The sequence below is a fragment of the Armigeres subalbatus genome, chromosome 1, assembly GCF_024139115.2.
Source record: "Armigeres subalbatus isolate Guangzhou_Male chromosome 1, GZ_Asu_2, whole genome shotgun sequence".
In the NCBI taxonomy this organism is placed as follows: domain Eukaryota; kingdom Metazoa; phylum Arthropoda; class Insecta; order Diptera; family Culicidae; genus Armigeres; species Armigeres subalbatus.
In genome coordinates this window covers 22,359,078-22,381,214 of record NC_085139.1, presented here as the reverse complement: position 1 = coordinate 22,381,214, position 22,137 = coordinate 22,359,078, and the positions used below count along the sequence as shown (strand labels likewise).

General features: G+C 40.4%; 1 protein-coding gene across 4 annotated transcripts in view; it reads right to left on the bottom strand.

Moving 5' to 3' along the window:
* Positions 1–21,683, bottom strand: part of LOC134222682 (hemicentin-1) — a 740,104-nt gene extending 718,421 nt beyond the window's left edge. For 2 of the 4 annotated variants that reach the window (XM_062701842.1, XM_062701853.1), the window contains exon 1: positions 21,364–21,683. The gene's annotated coding sequence lies outside the window, so the exon portion shown is untranslated. Of the gene's footprint in view, positions 1–20,293; positions 20,771–21,363 lie in introns of those variants that run through there. The other 2 variants (XM_062701859.1, XM_062701852.1) reach the window with 2 other exon arrangements.
* Positions 21,684–22,137: the final 454 nt, after the last annotated feature.

Here is a 22,137-nt window from a genome sequence, read left to right as displayed (position 1 = left end):
CACTTAATTAAGTGGTGGAATTCAATGGGATTGTTCAAAATCGTCTTATGACAAGTGAAGACATTCCACTAAAAAGTTCATAATAATTTTCTTAACTAAAAATTTGAATATATTGACATAAGGAAAGTGAATCCTGAACAAAATATGTTCAGAACACATCGAGGTAGAGAGATAACGAGATAGAAAGGGTATCGAGATTTAGAAAGCCCAAATGTATGTAGATTGAAGGGACTGAGGAAACCATCGACATAAAAAGATATATCGTGATATAGAACATCGAGATGTAGAGAGTCGACTGTATTACGTTTAAGCAAAGTATTACATTTTCACTATTTAATAAAATTAATTTAGAGTTTTTACATAAACAGCATCCACCTATTCAAGTACGGAGATATTCCAAAAATAAACAAACTCAAAAGCAGCGTTTTACAAAACACAATGAGAAGTGCTCATATTGCAGCTTGTGCGCGGTTTACAAAGTTAAAACCCGAAAGCCGGGCTTTTTGAATTCAAACTGTCCTCAAACATTGATTAAAAGGTTAAACTCTGGTTCCCTTCCTTTGCTACTGCATCATTGAATCCCCTACCACGAGTCGTTGGCATGCCAGAACTTACTCTATCTATAGTAATCAAGAAAAAAAACTGAAAACAAAATTTCGGCTCCATACCGCGTCACAGCAAATGAGTCTAAACGAGCGATATATAGAGGAACTCACCAAACCATTTCCAAAAATATCCACATTGTTGAGATTTTTTGTAAATTTTTGATTAGCTTCATTAGAGCTGTACGTTTAAGATTTTTACTGGCAACGATTTTGGGTTTCTGTTACTTTTTGTTCCCGTTAGTAGTGATTTATATGCTTTAAACATCAATAGTTTTGAAATTAGCAGAGAAACCGTGCATATTTTACATTGCAAACTTGAATAACATCACACATGACAGGTTGATAAAATTACAGGAGTTTGTAAATTTGGAATTTCCAGAGCAATGGATAGATATGAGTGAGCTGGAAAAACAATTAAAGTACTTGCAGCATACTTACGGGTTTGCTCAATTGTTTGCTAACGGAGAAGAATGCAATTTTCCACATCGTCAGTTGCACATTTACGCGGATTAACAAGAATCTGATCTTTATGACTACGATCGAGAATTCTTCTCATCTGCAAGTATTGGGGATGGCCGGGGGTGCCATTATTATCCTGAATCAGGAAGGGGCAAAAAATGAACACGCTCGTCAAATTCTTGAAGAGTCAACAATTGGTACATAAGACGATTGTCAAAATTCAAAATAGGCCTGCTGTGGAAACAAAATGAATTTGTGTTTTCTGATGGCCGTGCGACGTCTGAAATACTTCTTCTAAGGTTTCCCCCGTTTAGTAACTGATGTAGAAAAATCCGTTCAATAAACCTCGTTTAAACGTAAAATTGAATAATGTGAGACCCTCCATCGTTTGGCTTAAAATATTTTTTGGTTGTACGGGTTATACCTACGGCCGAAAATTTCGTCCCTTTCCAGAATAAACGTAGCAGATGATGCTATGAAAGGGAAAGTTCCACATTACAAATCAGATAGCGAGCGGATGTGCAAACCTGAGAATGATTGGCCAAAAGGTAAGTTGAAGAACTGCGCTCGATATATATTATTTCGTGACAACTGAAGGCAGCATTTAGTTTGTCAATCGATTCGTGCAAAAAATCTATTCGACATTTCGTTGCCCAAACAGAGAGGTGCCCTCCAGAAAATATGTACAACAACAAACAATAAAAGTCTTCAACTCCAAATCGCCATAACGAGCACGTCGAGCACCTGTCGCACCTTTAAGGAAGTAATGTTTGCTGTGCCTGCCGATGTAGATTAGCATAAAGAATGATTCGTACATACCCAGGCGAAGATGGAGGGTCACGCAAATCGGACGTAAGCTTTGAGCTCACTTTCATCGGAAGCTAAAAAGAGATTACTTCACAGAACTTCCGAAACAGATTTCAATATCTAACAAATATACCTACAAGCGATTCTTTTTTACTTGGGAAATGCGTTCTGTGTAAAAAAAAGTTTTGTGTTCAAAATTCTAAAATCTGTGTGAAAAAAGTTTTTATTATTTCCTAATTAATTTTGCAAAATAGAGCAAATCTTGAGATGAATTTCTCAAAATTAAGTCGAATCCTCAAAATGGTTGGGAAACAAGTTTATCTCTTCTCTCTCCCTAGTCCAAGCGCAATCATCATTTCGTTGAAGTAGTGCCTTATACTCAAATTTTCGACTAAATTTTGATTAGTTCATTTTTAGCGTGTGGTATGTGGAGAAGGCGAATGAACCACGAATTGCATCAGCTATTGCAGCATCGGGAAGAACGTTCATCGTTTACACCGTGAAAATAAGACGACTGCGGTGGGCCGAGCAGGTAACCAGAATGTCGGATAATAACACGGTGAAAAAGGGTTCTCGACATTGATTCTTGGAAGACTGTTTCCACCCTCCGTATGACTGCGTAGTTGGCAACGTGCAGTCATGGAGCGAGTTGGATGGAAACGACTTTTAAGTAATGCAAAAAGCCACTCCGGCCTTAGTCTGAATAAATAATAGGAATTGACATGAGAGCTATTTTCAAGAATTTCGCAGAGGTTCTTGGGAGCTATGCTTCCGAGCATTCCGGGGAATTCATTTTCCAAGAGTTTCTGATTGGGTTGCAATTCAGCTTAAATTAAGTCCTACGGATTAATTTTCAGATCAATATGAGTCTTAAGGTTCTGACTCATTTGGGATAAAGTCGTTTAGTATAACACCGTTTGACAAAAGGTCATTAAGAATAAAGTCCGTTTTATTTAACAAGCAGTTCAACTACGGATATTTGGCATGATTTTGAACTGTGGAAGAAAAATGCTAATTTGATGTATGAACCCATATGCATAAAGGAGACTGCTCTGCATCGAGGGCATATTTTAATTAATATAAACTAACACTAGAAATTTTCCGAAAAGTAGGTCAAACGAAACAACTTTACTACTCCGTGGAAGAGAATACATCCACCATTGCCCGCTCCCTAGTTTTAATACTCCTAAAGTGGCAGATATATTGTCAAGTTTGCATCCAAGTCCGAAAGATAAAAGCTTAATATTATTGTGTGAGAAGCAATTAAAGAAAAAGCGTCCAAAATGCTGTGAAATTAGACAATCCTAATCCCACCATCAATTAGGATAAACGAGATGAACCAACATAGGGCTAAATAAATCGTTAATGAAGATACAAATAAAAAGAGAAACTTGAAAAACATGACGCATGTTTGCATATTTGAACTCAAAAGCAGTTGAGCCTTGGAGATTTGAAATTGCTTGAAATTCTTAAATTCAATCAAATGTATTGAATAGAAACAAGAAGTTTACGCAGTGCAGCATCAAACAGTGTTAGAATGTGTTTTGCAGTAGCTTTTGTCGAGATATTTCACAAACATGAAACATCCAAAGCTTCAAGTCGCAGGAAAACCGTCGTCAATAATCCTCTTACTTTTCGCTAACCATTTCTATTGGAATAAACTCTGCATCGGCAGGCACATGAATAACAAATCTCTTAGAAAACAAGATGAAAAATAAACAATTCTTTGACAAATTTTCAAAACGACGCATTTGCTTTTGTAAACAAAGAGTCATACGCCTGTTTGATGAATTTGAGCAATGTCATCAACATATTATAGAAAACTAGTGCCACGTCTAGCAGAGGTGTTAGTTAACGACGCTGTTCTATCATGTTAGACAAATGGTCGTTAGCCTGTAAAAAAAATCAGATAAGTCGTTTTCAAAATGTATACATGATGAAAAAGTGAATAAACAGTAACGTCAACAAGAGTGTTTACCACAACCGCGCTACCACAGCACGTATAAAAGCTGACTGAGAGGACAAGAATCGATGTTCTTCTCAGAACTATGCGGAACGGATGAATGCCAATCGCGATGAGAGTTTGGCAGATGTGAAATATCTCCCATATCAGTGAACCCTCACTACTATCAATATTTTCTTCCAGCTCAGTAACATTGCACACTAGGGACATCCGATGTCAAAGTTGGTGGCATTGGCATGACGTATCTCATCACTATCAAATGATCGTAGAAAACGCGTTGTTTTGATTTGATATTAGTTTGTTTATCAGTCAATTCCTACAAAAGTAATCAACATCCATGCGGAACAGAATTCCCACGTAAGGAAATTTAGCCTTTTGTTCATTTCCAACTGTAAGAGATGAGTCAGCCTAGGGCTGTACATCTCTATAATAAAGATTTTTTTTTTGTCTTTATTAAGGAGACTTTCAGCCCTAGGCTGGCTCGTCTCCGGAATAATAAAGATAATAATTATGATATGATATGTAAAAAATATTTGACAAAAAAAGTACTTCTATTTGATACGTCAATCATAGTTCATCATTGTTACTCGTTGAGAACTGCTTCATATTTTATATGTTGATATCAATATTTGATATGGAAGTGAAAATAGTTCAAGTGTAAATTATTTTATAAGGTTTATCTCCAGCAGAGCTGAAAAAAGCATCGAACATCTGAGGAATTCAAGCCGCAGGAAATAGGGTTCCCATTTTTAATCCTCTTATTTTCCCTTTATCATTTCCCTTAGAAGATTCCGCATCGACCAGCGTATCACAAGCAACATAGGTTTCTAGGAAAACGCAAAACTCACGAGCGAAAAAATAATTGGTCTCTGGAGAAGTGGGTTTCCAGTAACAGCAATGTGAAGTTTTTTCCACAGTTGCACGGCTACAACACGTGTTCAAGCTTACAGCATTACATGAAACGCTTTTTTGTTATCTAGGAATGTAAAGAACGAATAAATCATTCTATGCTTCATATTCAGCATCATCAGATCGGTGATTCATATAAATAAACCATCACCCTATTAACATTGATCTGATTTTGATCACATTTTTATTGCTGTTTCCATCGTTTTTCTTTTTACGACGCTGTGGGTGGTCTTGTTCGGTTCGGTAGCAGTTCGGTTCGCTTTTATCCCATTTTTATGACAAACAGCAGATACTCCTACTACCTAGAAAACGGTAGCTTTCAATGAACGTTCAGGTATCTATGTAACGGCATTTATCGAATACGGTGCCCATGACAAATGATTACTCGCTTCGGCCGTGAGCCTGACGAGGCAGAATTTAAGAAAGTGGAAAAATTGAATTTGTTAACGCAACAATTCAAACATGACGAGTTGGAACAGATCATAAGAAAATTTTCTTTCTTGTTATTGACAAAATTTTCTTTTATTAAAATTCGTATCATCAAACGTGCATGGAGACGCATGGTTGATCACCATGGCCTTTTCAAGGCAAATCATAGATGTCTGGAGGTGAGGGAAAATTTCGATTGGTGACAATCTAAGCCTTCCACCAAATTACATGGCATGGCAACTGCTGGGTAAAGCGTACCATTGGTACTTCGCGTACCTGAAGGAATAAAATAGACCCCATCTCGCGGTCCTTAGCCTCTTACCCAGCAGCTCCTATCCCTACCTCCTCGTGGTGCTATCCGGGATACGAGCAATCTTATGGAAGATCGGGTAACCAACCCCGGTAGGAACTATGGTCGTATGTAGAACGGGAAGGGGGAGGGGGTTTGCTCTGTGGATATGCAAATCTTACTGAGCTTCTGTTCTCCATATTTGGGACGGCTGGTTATCGTCCGAGTGCCAGCGACTGTGTACCATGGACCACCGGAAATGAGGAGGAATGGTCCTCTGGAAAATCAGAGGGTTTTATGTCAGACCCTTCAAGCCAGCATTTAAAAAAAACTTACGCAACGAATAATCAACAAGAGAGTACGGACCGGAACCATCGGTGAAGACCACCGCAACGAAAAGGGACTAACGATTGGACACTCGGTTCGTGGAACTGCAAATCTCCTAATTTCATCGGGAGCACACGCATACTCGCCAATTTGCACAAGGATCGTGGATTCGGCATCGTAGCGCTGCAGGAGGTTTGTTGGGAGGGATCAATGGTGCGAACGTTTAGAGGTAATCATACCATCTACCAGAGCTGCGGCAACACACACGAGCTGCGATGGGCGATATGCAAAGGCGCGTGATCGGGTGGTGGCCGATCAATGAGAGAAGGTGCAGGTTGAGCATCAAAGGCCGGCTCTTCAACTTCAGCATAATCAACCTCTATAGCCCACACTCCGGAGGCACTGATGATGATAAGGACGCATCCTACGCGCAGCTGGAACTTGGGTACGACAGCTGCCCAAGCCACGACGTCAAAATCATCATAGGAGTTTTTAACGCTCAGGTTCACCAACTGACGAACAAAAACGGCCTATGACTAATTGATTTCGCCGCCACCAAGAATATGGCCATTCGCTGGACCTACTTCCAACACAGTCTTCCGTATCGGTACACCTGGAGACCACCACTGCAGACAGAATCACAAATCGACAACGTTCTGATTAATGGACGGCACTTCTCCGACATTATCGACGTCAGAACATATCGTGACGCTAAAATCGACTCTGACCACAATCTGGTGATGGTTAAACTGCGCCCAAAACTATCCATCATCAACAATGTTCGGACCGACGACCGCAACGATACGACCTAGAGCAACTGAAGCAACCTGATGTCGTCACTGCATTCGCGCAGCATCTCGGGGAAATGTTGCCACTAGAGGGTGATATCGATGGGGCCCCTCTTGAGGACTGCTGAAATACAGTTAAAGTAGCCATTAACGACGCAGCGGAGAACAACGTCGGGTTTGTGGGACAAAGTCGACGGAACGATTGGTTCGACGAAGCCTGCAGACAGATTCTAGAGGAGAAGGACGGAGCGCGGGCGGTCGCGCTGCAGCAAGTTTCCTGGCAGAACGTGGAACGTTATAAGACGGAAGTGGAGATAGCAGACCCGCCTTTTTCGGGAGAAGAAACGCCCCCTGGAAGTATAGTGCGAGGAGAAGGAACGGCTGTGCCGTTCGCAAGAAACACTCAAGTTCTATCAGAAACTCTACGCATACCGCAAAGGCTTCGTGCCAAGAAACGAAATGTGCAGGAATAAGGATGGGAGCACCTTGACGAACGAACGTGTGGTGATTGAAAGGTGGAAGCAGCACTACGAGGAAAATTTAAATAGCTAAGAGTACAGGCAGTGAAAGTCACGGTAGCGGAGGAGATGACTACTTCAGTTAAGCGGACGATGAAAGCCAACCAGCCCCCACTTTGAGCGAAGTTAAGAATGCCATCCAACAGCTTAAGACCAATAAAGCAGCTGGTAAGAATGGAATCGGAGCTGAGCTCATCAAGATGGGCCCTGAACAGCTGGCCACTTGCCTGCACAAACTGATAGTCAGAATCTGGGAAACTGAACAGCTACCGGAAGAGTGGAAGGAAGGGTTTGTATGCCCCATGTAGAAGAGAGGCGAGAAGCTGGAGTGTAAGAACTTTCGAGCGATCACCATCCTTAATGTCACCTGCAAATTGATATCCAAGATCATCTTCCGTTGTATGTCACCATTAGTGAATGAGTTCGTGGGAAGTTATAAAGCCGGCTTCATGGCCACCCGACGACGGACCAGATCTTTACTGTACGGCAAATTCTTCAAAATTGCCGTCAATATTATGTCCCAACGCACCATCTGTTTCAAGGCGGCACACGACAGTATAGACCGCGTAGAGCGTTGGAAAACTATGGACGAGAACAGCTTCCCTGGGAAGCTTACCAGACTGATCAAATCAAACGATGGATGGTGCGCAAAACTGTGTGAATATTTCGGGCGAACACTCCAGTTCGTTCAAATCGCGCTGGGGACTAAGACAAGATGATGGTCTTTCGTGCCTGTTGTTCAACATTGCGCTAGAAGGTGTCATGCGGAGAGCCGGGGTACGATTTTCAACAGATCCAGTCAATTTATTTATTTCGCGGATGACATGGACATTGTCGGCCGAACATTTGGCAGAACTGTACACCCGCCCGCAACGTGAAGCAGCAAAAGTTGGACTGGTGGTGAATGCATCGAAGACAAAATACATGCTTGTGGGCGGACTATATGACGTGCTCGTTTTCATGGAAACGTGGTTACGAGCAGATATCAAAAGTGGTTAAATTTCTTCCGATTACACATTTTTCCGTTGTGATCGTAACGATTTAACCAGTCATCATTCACAAGGTGGTTGCGTTTTGGTCGCAGTCAGAAATTCACTGGAAAGTGAATCTGTATCGTTAGCCAACTCGGTAGAACTGGAACAAATCACAGTCCACATTAAGTCGAAGCCTCGTTCGCTTTTCGTTATTGCTGTGTATCTTCCGCCAAACTCTAGTTATACGTTGGTCATGCGAATGCTGTACGCTCCATAGCATATAATTCCTCTGAATCTGATATAGTTCTATCGATTGGTGACTATAACCTTCCACATTTGCGCTGGAATTTCGTTGTCGATATCAACGGATACGTCCCTTCCAACGTTTCCACTGATACCGAGCTCAACTTCATGGAAACAATGTTCACCAATGACTTGAATATTCCACGTTGTAAACATCAATGGAAAACTTCTCGATCTGATATTCACAACTCTCCCTGAGATCGTTGATATAATTGAGTCAACGTCTCCGCTACTGCCTTTTGATATCCACCATAAACCAATCATCGTACTTCTTGACGAGAATGTCATGCCAGCATTACTTGACGACGTAAACCGTTTTATATATGACTATTAGGCATGCAACTTCGATCTGATTAATTCTATTTTTAACGACATCGATTGGATACCATTTCTGCGGTCTGATACAGTGGACGGAATGCTATCGGCATTCATTACGAACTTCTCTTGAAGTTATCAACACCGTACGTTCTTCGAAGAAGCGTGCCTCAAAGTCTGGTTTTAATCAGCCTTAGTGGATTCCTTGAGCTACGTAACCTTCGCAACAATTTCCGCGACAGGTAGCCGTTACTTCGCAACAACAAAGAACGTTTCTGACAGGACAGACTTTATGCAGAGAAACAGACGTCTCACCAAACATTACGTTCCATCGTTCACCTTTTTAACGGTGGATTCAAATTCGTAGGTGATCAATCGTCCATCGGATTTAGGTTTGACGTCGCACACCACCGCCATCTGGTTGCCGTTTGACCACACTTCACTGCATTTCGCACTGGGCAATAATGCTTCCGTGACGATGATTTTGATTGCATTTTGTTCTATGAGACGTCTGCTTCTCTGCTGCTTTATGATTTAGAGCTGAATTATAAAGCTGCCCACGGGAAAACTATGTGCTTAACGTTTAAAGTTTAACAGGAAAAAAATAACGAAAAGTAAACAGCACGTAAAACTTTATATGCATGCGGAGATTTATGCTATTCTACGCTAAAATGGTCCTCTTCTCAACAAGATTGCTTTACAACTTGTATGCAATATCGACGATTCACTTCAAATATTGTATATTAGTTTTAGGCTATATCCCGTGTGGAATTCACGCTTATAATGGTGAAAGTTCCATTTATGTGCATGATTTTAGCGTAAATTTCTATAGTGGATTTTTCTATCACTCTGTGTTCTGTAAAGGAAAGAATCCCTTCCTGTTTCTGAATCTACATCATCAACAAGATGAAGAATTGCACAATGGAATTCCAGTTTGGTGAAATTCATAAAACTACTTCCAAGAAATCAAAGCTAAATGAAGTTAAGTTAACCTTTTTCGCTGCCTACTTCCATTTAAAGTGTTTTCCCGTAGAGGCATCTCCTGTCTCGTCGCGTCGCCAGAATTGTTTTGGTCAAACACCTTCCAACAACTTTCAGCTCGCCACATGCTTTCAGTTTTCTCCCTGATGAGATTCTGAACAGCTCTGGATGATCTTGATGACATCATCTAAGGTCCAGGAACAAAACCATCTTCATCCCATTTTTTTGAGAATTGCGCTCTTCTGTTCGTTCCAGTATTTGCTTGGAAAACCATGCGTCTTATGGATACCGATCCATAAATCTGGAAACCGAAAAAGGCGGTCATCAACTATCCTGCCGTTCACATAAATTACACTGTCCCATGTTACGCTTTGATGAAAAATCCCAAACTCGGAGAGTCAATTTGTCCCACTGGAAAAAATGAAGTTGTTGTTTGATAATAATAGAAACTGAAAACCGTTTCGGATAAGAAAGTGATTCATTTTATGTCCTGGAAAAGTTCTGCCTGGTTTACGCTCATAACATCCCCAAAAATATTTGTTAAATTTGTCAAAGATCTAATCGATCCCAAATTTAGTGGGACAAAATTGACTCGGAGCTCTTGGATTTTTTCATCAAAGGTAACATGGGACAATTATGTATAGAACGGCAGTATCGGGGAATATTCATCCTCTGCTGGTAATCTGGATTGTTCCCTCACGCAGATTGCGAAATTCGTCTTTATTTGTTATCCCTTTCCATAGAACAAACTTTGGCTACAACAATTGTTTTAATTAGTTTTTGCATTCTTTTAACGATGTTTGTCACAAGTTCGATTTTCTTCTGTCTAAACATGTGTTTAGAGCTAGGATTAGAAAAATTTAGAATAATTTAGTTATAAGGGGCCCCACACACGCTCCGACTATTGTACAACTTTGACTCCGCCACCAAAAATGGTCAATTGTGGCCACCGAGTGCTCCCCTGGAAGATACGGAACATCGGCAAAAATTTTCAATTCAAAAATTTAATCGTAGAGCGGTGGCATTTTTTTAAACCTATTGTTATCGAACCCTGAGTATGGAATTGTTGTTTTGACCAATCACGGACCATTGTGGCCACCGGGTGGCCCCTGGAAAATCCGGAACATTCGTAAAAATGGTCAATTCCAAAAATTTCATCGTAGATCTGCGTGATTTTTTTTTAAACCTATTGTTATCGAACCCTCAGTAGAGCGGAGTGGGTCAAGAGTACGCACTTAGTTTTCAATCGAACATGGAACCCTTATGAAGCAGACTTCTGTATATCAAATCAATGTCGACGATTCGTACACTTTTTGTTTATGTTACCTAGCAAAAAATATATTGGAATTATTGAAATTCGTTTTAACAGAACCCTTATTGCAAGACACATGAAAACGCACTCTTCCCCATCGGTGGCATGTTGGGTGGGGTAAGAGTACGCAGTTTTCGAATCATGTGTTTTAAGTATATATTTATACAAATAAGAATTAATGGCATTTTAAATTGATGTTAATTGAAAGTATATTATGGAATGATTCAAGATTTCGTACCTCTGAAAGGGGGAGGAGGTCTTAGAAATATAAACTTTCATACGGTTTTGACATCAGAACTTGAAGATTCACATGCGTACTTACATGCGCCCCACCCGTTCCTGCGTACTTTTACCCCACAGTTCCAATATTTATTCAGTTAATGGTTTTGACCTTTTGGAAAACCAACCGGATTGGTATTATGTACTCATTACAATAAGTTGTCGAAATGGTATACCGTTCACCTGATTGAACGTATATATGGCAATGGAATACTATTTGCGGAAACACAATTATTTTTATCAATATGACCAAAAAAATATCTATCTTCATTTCTTATTTTGTTATTTATTCAAATAATTTACAATTACACATGACAATAGTTGGTCAGAAAACCTGTCAAACTTATGCAGTGCTGCTAGTTTATCTTTCGAGAACTTCAACCAAATCGGAAAAACGTACTTTTATCTGCAGCACGCCAGCTCTTTTTACCCCACTTTACTTATGGAATGGATGTTTTGACCATACATTACGGACCATTGTGGCCACCAGATGGTCCCCTGAAAGATCCGGAACATCGAAAAAAACGATCAATTCATAAATTTAATTGTAGAGCGCAGCTTTTTTTGAAAACCATTGATGTCAAAACCTGAATATGGAATTGTTGTTGTGACCCCCACACTGACCGTTTTGATCGCCCGGTAGTCCACTGAAAGATCCGGAACATCCGTACAAATAGTCAATTCGAGAATTTCATCGTAGAGCGGCGATATTTTTTAGAAACATTTCTCGTTGAACCCTGAATGTAGAATTATTGTGACCCATATACGGACCATTGTGTTTACCGGATGATCCCCTGGAAAATCAAGAACACTCAGGGTGGTCGTTCCAAGATGAAATTTACGAATCGTTCATTGTTTGTCTCGGATCTTCCATAGGACCATCCGTATGCCAAAATGGTCCGTGTGTGCGTCACAACATCGCGTTTATACGATAACAATAGGTTTTAGAATACGATGAAATTTACCAATCGACCATTTTATGGATATTCCGGATCTTTCAGAGGACCACCCGGTGGCCACAATGGTCCATATGTGTGTCACAACATCTATTTCGTACTCAAGATTCGACAATAAATGATTCTAAAAATCCCGCTGCTTTACGATGAAATTTTCGAATTGACCTTTTTACGGATGTTTCGGATCTTCCGGGGGACCACCTGAGGGCCACAATGGTCAGTGTATGGTCAAAATATCATTTTCATACTCAGAGTTCGACAACAATTGTTCCGCTCATGGATAATGGAAGTGGAAACTAGAAGAGTTGGAAGTAACCGTGTTGTACAACAACACTACACACAATACAACTTGATTGTACAATGGGCTGTTGGAGTATTGGCCTGACTCCACCCACCAGAAGTCTGAAGCAAAATCTACCCGGTTTTGATTTCCATCTGACGAACTTTACATAACTTTGAAAACCTTCTCCGTTTCAACAGAATCGTACAACTTGTTCTGAACAGTATCGGTCCGATTTTACTCTGACCGAACCAAATTTACGCTGGAAGTGGCACGTCCGCAAATTTGGCTTTAACATGTCGGAGCGTGTAAATTGAGACCCTAAGGGGGAGCAATCTGCGCGACGTGGTCGAAGATGATAATTTAGGTAGGTAGGTAATTTATGAACGAATATTACCATTACATTTTGAAATTAGTTATCCATCATTGAGCTCTATTGGAAAAAAAAAATAGCAAAACCTCTTCATATAAACCCGATTCTTCCACCTCACCCGATTGTAGTTCAATTCATTAAGAAAAAAACAAACAACCATGCGTTCACCATTATTTAACATGCAATTTAGGGGTATGCGATAACAAACTTTTTCCTAACGAAACGAAACGAAACGAAATTTGAAATATCTATGTTGATTTGGATCGAATCGAAACGAAATATAGATTTACTATCGAGACTTCGAAACGATACGAAATCAAGAATTATTTAATTCGAAATTTTTCGAAACGAAACGAAATTTTAATTTATTTTCCGCGGAATTTTTATTAAATTGGTTTTACATTATGTACACAATTCTGATTTCACTTTTTCGTAACGGGCATGGTAGTCATATGACAACTGGAAATGGCTTACTAATACCGCATTTCCTTTTGTCCTACCTAAGCCTTCACACTCCTTGGCCATTCTAGCAGTAGCTGCAGAATTGGAAAACGAACTTAGGAAAGAAAAATCTCTGTTCCTATATACATATGTAATTAGAAATTTCATCAGTTGCTTTTCTCCTATTCTGAAGCATACTGGCAGCTCGTGAACCAAGATGAATCTCTGCCTTCCTCAGTTCCCAATCAACCGTCATTTAAAAATTCCAATAAAATCCATATGAACTCGTGGCAAGTGTAGAAGGGTATATCCAAAGCTTGCAGTGGTGGCGAGTGATTGTATTACTTTCCCTACCCCTTCCTCATTACATTGACTTGCATTCTGATCTGACGTGGCAGGCGCAAATATGACCTAACAAATGAGATCACCAGTACTTGTACATTAGACCTCTTCATGTTTTAAAAATATCAAAAATTCAACCGATCAGCTCATAGTCACAGTTCATATGCTAAAATAAGTATTCTGTCAAAATTTACGTTAATTTCGGATACAATTTTCGGTGGTAGTCATGGTCAGGATTTAATGTTTTTGGGCTATTTTCAATTTTCAAAAATATCTAACAGGACATTTGAGTAATAAAATTGTTAATGCTTACCGTTACTGTTAGAATTTTCTGAATCGAAGTCATTGGCAGCATATTTGGTATAGATTTGCAATGTTGAGTTAGGATTTCTTCAAACAAATTGTTCGAATAACGAAGCTTTGATTTCACTTGCTACTACGATTCACTCGATGGTAAAAGCATACAGACATATGGTGCAATAAATTAAATTTGGAAGTCGTTTATTGTAAGCATCAAATATCATCGAAAATCAATGCTGTTCGAATAACTTGTTTGAAGAAGTCCTAACGTGCAAATCTATGACAAATGTTCAGCTTCTGATTTTTAAGAATTTAACGGAAAGTGGCCCATTGGCAATTTTATTAGTTAATTGTACAGGAAAAAAGAGGAATAATAATCTAATAAGTGAGCAAAGATTAGTAATCAATTTAGGAATTTTGTAGAACAACGACTTTTAGGAGAAACAGTGTTTTATGCACATAAAAGCTTAAAAATCACTTCAACATTGTCAAAACGGAACAAATCACAATGTTCACAAGACTTGTAGAGCACACCAAAAGCTTGCGTTGAGAGGTTATTGCGATAATTTCCGGCGTTTATATATCCTGTTAGTTTTTTTTTTGAAAATTGAAAATAGCCCAAAAACATTAAATCGACTTGAGCCACCTCGAAATTTCATCCGAATTAGCTGAAAATTTGACAGAAGTATTATTTTAGCATATGAATTGTGATTCTGGACTGACCGACTGAATTTTTGATACTTTTTGAAAACATGAAGAGGTCTATTGTACATTGAAGATGAGTGCTAGTCCCAAGCAAACATCTGTTGGTTCTCTGTGCAAGAACAGCTGATCTGTTCATAATGGAGTAGCAACTACGGACAGTCAATCAAGTTCAAGCTCAAGCTCAAGTAATTCTGATTTCACTTTTTCGAAGTCAAATAACTGTTTTGCCAATAGAGTTATAAAAACAGAAGAAGCAGTATGTGATAAATCGCCGCATTCTCGTTTATATACCATTGGCGATAAGGCAATACCCCCAAGCCAGAAATCCGTCCGGGAGGGGTGCGGTACAAAAACTTTTCAAAATTTTGTTTGTATTTCACACATCCATAGTCTTATACACATAAAAAACGGCTATTAGGGTACTGTGCATTGTACTTGGTAAGATTTTATATGGACATTTTATAAACAAATCAGCTGTGTAAATAATAAAATAAATTAATAAATATGCAATTACTAGAACTTTTTGTTTTGTAAAGCAAATAAGTGCAAATTTAACATAAATTTATTTTTCGAAAAATACTTTTTAAAAGCAGGGGCTTACTGAGGAAGCGCATCAGTTATATCGGGACTAAAATTCTGCACCATATGGCGACGCAATAAATCTCATTTGGCAGTCCAGAAAATTGAAGCACCACACATCAAATCTGCTTCGAACATTTTTCTCGATGATTATAAATATTTCATTTCACATTGATTTGATTATGGCATGATTCATGGATTTACAATAAACTTTTAATTTCATTATTTGTTTGGGATCTGAACGTATTTTTATTATTTCATGTGAATGTTTTGCATAAAGCTAGATCTCGGAGATCTCCGCAGGGAATCCAAAAGATTGAATGGCTTAAAAGGGTTTTTAAATTGTGCCAACTTCGTCTTTTTTATAATGGTTTTACAAATATATTACGAAAGGTTTTTTGGTTGCCTGATTCGTATTTGTGTTCACAGTCATATTCCGATCTTGAAAACCTGTCTTGCATTTACCATTACCTCAAACCATTTCAAGAAGGGCCAACTAGGCATGATCACTACCTTCTTCAAGAGGTTGTGGTGTAAGCGAGGAAGAATAAAATGCCTTGACTATGGTTTTATTGTTGTAGGATTCAAATACTCTTGCAGTAAATCATAAATCTAAAAATGTTACTTGGGCAATCAGCTCGACGAAGTGAGCTATTGTCTGTGTGTCCTTGTATATGTGTTTGTGCATACGAGAACAGATGTTATGATCAGTATGAGCTGAAAGCAAAAATAAGTAAAGAGCTTTCAGCAATTTTAATGATCTTTCAACCTGTTCTGGATTTTTTTTTGCAAATTCCATGCGAAGGTCTAGAAATGTTCACCACTCTGCAATGTTCCTTATATATTGCGCAAATAGTCAAAGAAGAGCTTAACTTGATTAACTGTACATATCGTAGTTGCTGACCATGATTGTCCGAAAAAAAAAATATGCAGAACTCATCAATTAAAATAATGCTTTTTTGGAATACTAAAGAAAGAAGTTATCCTAATCCTAAATTGACTGTCCTAAGATCCTAAGTTATCCTAATCGTTATTAGTCATGAATTGAAAACGTGTTCGGCTAAGGCAACCGTTTTTGACTCTGAACATTCGAACGACACTGACTTTATATTCCGAACACTCGCTTTTAAATGGTCATGTTGGCTTTATTCGTGAATTCTTTCCATAGGGTTTGTAGCTCGATTATAATCTTGATCCTCACTACGGAAAACCGATAAAAGTTATTGTTTTTGGGTGCCAAAACGCCAGTGTTCAGAATATGAGTCATGTTCGGAATTTGAGTCAAAACGGTACTTGCTTCGGAGTTTTCAATTCATGACTAATAACTATGCTTACAGTCAATTAAGGATTAGGAGAGGAACATTAGTTCAACACTCATTGTTATAAGAGACCGAGACATGCACTGCATCTCCGTAAGCGCTACGGGAAAGGAATCGTTGGAAGGTAATTCGTGTGAAGCCACCTTGGTAAGCGACTAAATATTTATTGTAAACGAAGTTATTTTGAAAACAGGAAGACGAGAACTGTGTTTCAAAACAATCCATTCAATTCGTTTAGTAAGTGAAGAAGCTTACTAAACGAATTGAATGGATTGTTTTGAAACACAGTTCTTGTCTTCCTGTTTTCAAAATAACACGATCGATTTCGCACTAAATAGTTTTGTGCTCTTCGATGCAGACATTAGTTTTATCACTTCGCGTTCTCCCACACTAGCTGGCGTGATCAGCATCAACACGATTGATTGCACACTGGTTAAACAAATTTCTGCTACGCGGGGTATATTTTTTTCACTTTGCGCTTTCCCGGACTAGCTGCTGTCCCATAACCAGCAGCAACACTATCGATTCCGCACTCATATTGTGCAAATAGTCTAAAAAAAATCACAAATACATACGTATTTGTCGACTCAGGGGTTATGTAGTAAGCGTTAATAGAAAAATTTGTATAACTTAAAGTTTTTAAAACAGCGTTATGATTTTGTTCTGCGACGCAGCCAAAATTTTTGTTAATATAAAATATGGTTTAAGCTTAAATTTGTTTCGAAATTCCGCGGAATTCCGTTAAATTTCGTTAGAAGCTGGTTTTGTCTAGCGAAATTTTTGTAATTTTGCGAAACGAAATCAAGAAATCAGATTTCGCCATGCCGCAGAATTTCGTTTCGAACCACCTGAAACGAAATTTTTCGAAATACCGCATATGCTTAATGCAATTGAGTCACCACCGCAACTAACACCACCGTTCGAGCAAATACGGAAGCGAGAGAAGCTGTTCAAGAGTAAAAGAACGGTAAAGCCGCTGGGAAGGACGAGCTTTTGGAAGTTGAAGGAATCGGCTGAACGAAAAAATCCACCATGTGATTGAAATGATGAGCATGAGCATGAGCATGATGACCGTGCATTTCGTAGTTGCTACTCCGTGATCGACCAGAACAATCGCAATTGCACAGGGAACCAATGGATGGAAGCTTGGGATTTGCACTCCAATCTCAATGTGCACAGTCCGAGAGCTCTATTATTTTGGATGGTCGATAACAACGCTGGCCACGTCCTCACGGTCATCGGGGATGGGAAGGAATTGATGATGCAGTCACTCGCCGAGAACACCTCTGCACTCGCCACGAGTTCCTGCAGAATTTTATTGGAATCTGGGGGTTAGGTTTTATGCCTTGGTTAACGGGTTGCCAATGTGATAGTAATGAAAGGGTGGTGTAGTATTCTAATTCGATGCCGAAACGAACTTTTTCGCTCATTTCGAATTTTAACAGTTACCTGCTAGAACTAATCAAGTTGTAGTTGTAGGGGAATAGAAGATAGAAATGGTATGAAAGCCCATTTCCAGTTCTAGCGATTACTAGAACATGAGAAATATATGAAAAGATACAAAGTAGGAGAATGGAACGGTCCTGGGATTGATCCCACGACCTCCTGCGTATGAGGCAGAAGCGGTAGCCATATGACCACCAAGCCCGTTCTCCACCAAGTGATTGAAATGGTTTGGGAGGAAGAAAAAATGCCTCCGAGCTGACTTTCTATCTACAAGAAAGGGCACCGCCCTTAAGATAATACCGCCTACAAGATAATTTCCCGGATTTTTGTTTAACAGACTGCGTTCGTTTGCGAAGACCTTTATCGGCGAAAATCAAAGCGAATGACGATCAACAACAGACCAGATGTTTACTCGAGGAAAAATCCTTGATAAACTCCGGGAATACAACTTTCGGACTCATCATATGTTTGTAGAGGCAGCGTGCGACTCAGTGAACCGGAACGAACTGTGGCATATAATGCTAGAGCATGGCTTTCCGGCAAAGCTTATTAGGCTGATTCGTGCGACGCTGGATGAATCCAAATCGAGCGTCAGAATATCCATCCGATTCGTTCGTGACGTTAGATAGAATGGTGCAGGGTGATGAGCTCTTTAAATTGCTATTCAACATAGCTGTACTATTTGGAACTGTTGAAGCAGACCGCTGAATATTTGATTCTTATTCCACATTGAAACACTTGTCATAAGATGAATTAGTACTATCCCATTTAATTCCAACACATGATTTTACAGGGTGAGGCTGAGGGTAGCTGGGTTCGATTCCCGGTGGCAATTTTTGGATTGGAAATTGTCTCGACTTCCTGGGCATAGAAGTATCATCGTGCTAGCCTCACGATATACGAATGCAAAAATGGTAACCTGGCTTAGAAACCTCGCAGTTAATAACAGAGCTGCGAGGCGGCTCTGTCCCAGTGTGGGGATGTAATACCAATAAGAAGAAGAAGACATAGACCTCAACAGAGAGGCCGTCTTCCATGTCTCGTACATGCTTATACTTGGCATATCAGGGACCCCAAACTTTGATTCATTTATTATTGCATCTTGAAGCACATTCTAGTAAAGTAATTAATTAGAGATTTTCTTTCCATTCCCAGAATTTCATACAAACTTTTGTTTTGGATTGAAAAGCCGCGTTGGAACGTTTTTTTTGGAGTCCTGACGAAGTATAGTTTAGAAGGAATTGATCAGTTTTTAAAAATAGATTTTTTTTTATTTCCTTTACCGCGCTTCAAGATGCAACCAAAAATTAACTAAAGTTTGTGGTTCCTTGATGTCGGGAGAGTTGAGATTTTTTTTTGGAAAATATGGAACGCAGCTTTGCAATCCAAAACGAAAGTTTGTTTGGAGTCCTGGGGAAGTCCAGGAGGAATTGATCAGATTAGCAAAATCTAAATCTATTTTTTTTTCTTCCACTGATCGCGCTTCAAGATACATCCAAAAATGAACCGAGGTTCGGGGTCCCTTTTGATCGGGAGTGAAGAAATGTTTGGAAAAAGTTAGAACGCGTCTTTGAAATCCAAACCGGAATTTTAGTCCAGGAGAACAGTTAACTTCGACTCCATATCAGGAGAAGTTTACCTGGAAGACCAAACGATCTAAACTTCAGGATAATTTGTTTGGAGAACCTAGAACATCTGTAGGAAGACTTACTGCAGCATGCCTGTTAAAATTCCTGAGTTTTGTTTCTTGAATGCTAAATTCTCGAAAAAAAAAACAGAATCAAAATCAATTGGAAAACGACGACGGGTTGATAACACCCGTAAATTAGGTAATTATTGTTCAATCAGTAATGTTTGATATTCCTCTTGCCTTGAGCATCGCTAATTTTTCATAAAAACTTGCGTCTCGGATTTTGAAGCCGCGTCACTAGAGACCACTATAGACCCCAAACCTCAGTTAATTTTTGGTTTCATCTTGAAGCAAAAAAAAATTCATAATTTTTTACGCAGTGTTATAAATAGGTAGTCCCTGTACTGGGGCAGGAGAAGAGTCCACGAATTCAATTCGACGACTGACTGATGCGGTGATCACTCAACCCTGAAGCCCTCGTGGCCAAGTTTCATTACCTTTGTTCCACGAAAACCCCTTCCAAAAACAAAAACGAAGCTGACAATGCCGGATGACGGACGCCTAGTGGTGTTATCAGTCGCTTTACTGCTAATCAAGTTCGTGTAAATATTCTCCTTCCTGAGGGGATGCTTCCCAGTAATGACATCAGCAATGTTTATCGTACCTGTGTGAAAATTCTACCGCATACCGCATTCTTAGAATCAATATTTCCCAGAAATCGTCTAACGGTTGCAAGACCCTTTCTACTCTTTCACCATGATGAACTCTCCTGAAGCTTTCGACGCGAACCATTTCCCATATCAATGAACCATCAACACTATCTACAGCTTTTTGATTTTGATCACACTTTTATCGCATATTTCACTGCTTTTTACAGCACCATGAGCGGTCTTCTGGCTTCCAACCAATTCGCATTTCGTTCCGTTTTATGACATCCACTCTGCTACATGCTGGATAGGAACCTGCTTGCCAGTCATGAGACGAATCCTCGAGGAAAAAAAAACAACAACCGTGTCTTTCGTTGGATTCGCGACACGGCCACGTTCACTCACAGCACAGCGGAACACCGCAGTCACATCAAACATTCACGCGGTTTACGGTTCCCACCCGATGAAAACGAAAAGCGGAAAAAAATCCTCACAGGAAAGAAGCAAATTTACGTCTTCCACCAGCGGCATCGGAGGCGCCGGTTCTGCGTCGTGCCTCCTTCAAGCATTAAATATTTTCCACTTCAATTACGCTCCCGTGTAGATGGACGCCCACCGCATTTGAAAAACGCCCCGGTAGCAGGCCCCGGCTGTCACCGGCGACGTTGGCCACGCTTCATCAAAATGCAATTCCGGTCGTGCTTTTCCCATGGGTTGCTTCTTCTCCCCGATTGCTTCTCTCGCCACTGTCACCGTGAACATTATTCCACTGAACATTCCCAGCTCTGGCGGTGTGTCATTGCCAGCACTTGTTTTTCCACCGGGACTTTATCCTCCAAATTATGCTTCACTGCGTGCGTTTTCGTTCATTCTTCACTTCCCTCCACACAATCCTTCACCTTCCAGGCACCTGTGCGATTCGAAAGCGGTTTGCCCCCCACCGAAAAAAATAAGGAAAATAATAATAAACGATCTTGCACACCCCACCACTCAATCAAGAAGGGACGAGCCGAACGGAAGCCCCGGAAAGGGAAAATCCAATTTAAATCCTGACGAATGCCCTCAATGGGGTGGCTACGAGACCCACCTCTCACTTCCTCCGCTCCACATTCACCGGAAAAGGAACACGTCTAGCGTGGGCCATAAACCGAACCACGCACCGAGTTAACCGAGTCACCTCGTCACTATACACCGCTACTGCATTCCACTCGATTGATACAGAAATGTCCTTTTTTGTCGCCTGTTGTCAGTGCACCAGCCCGCTCATATCACACACCGCCGTCCCGCGATGGAACTGTTCTGTGGTGACTAACTGGCTATACACACTGCGCTAACGCTAAGCTACGAGCAGCACGACCGTCATACGTGCACGACACGACCAGCCCCGAACCGTGACTGAATCGGCCGCGGAGACCCCGGGATGAAATCCACCTCACCGTATCACAATCGGCGTCGTCGTCGTCGTCCTGTCGGTGTGTTTTTCTCTTCTCCATTCGTTTTGGAAAGAAGCATCCTCCCTCCGCCAGTGGCACATCTTTATCCAGCGTGCGGCCGTTCGGTGCGGTGAGGTAGACAACATCCACGCGATCCACCCCACAAACAGAGCATCATCAGTCGAATCCTCGCATATGTTGCTCTCTCGGCGAGAGAATGATTGGAGAGTCTATGCCAGCATGCTCTCGTGGGATTGTTTTCCTCGAGCAGTTTTTCCACGCATTGTTTTGGGTGGGAGTTGTTTTGCGGTGGGAAACTGTAGCGCCCCTGGCGGTCGGTTCGAATAAGTGGTCAGCATGCGCAGAGTGGATTCGAGCAGTTGCATCGCTGACCTCGCTCTCCGATGGTTTTGATTGAAAGAGCAAGA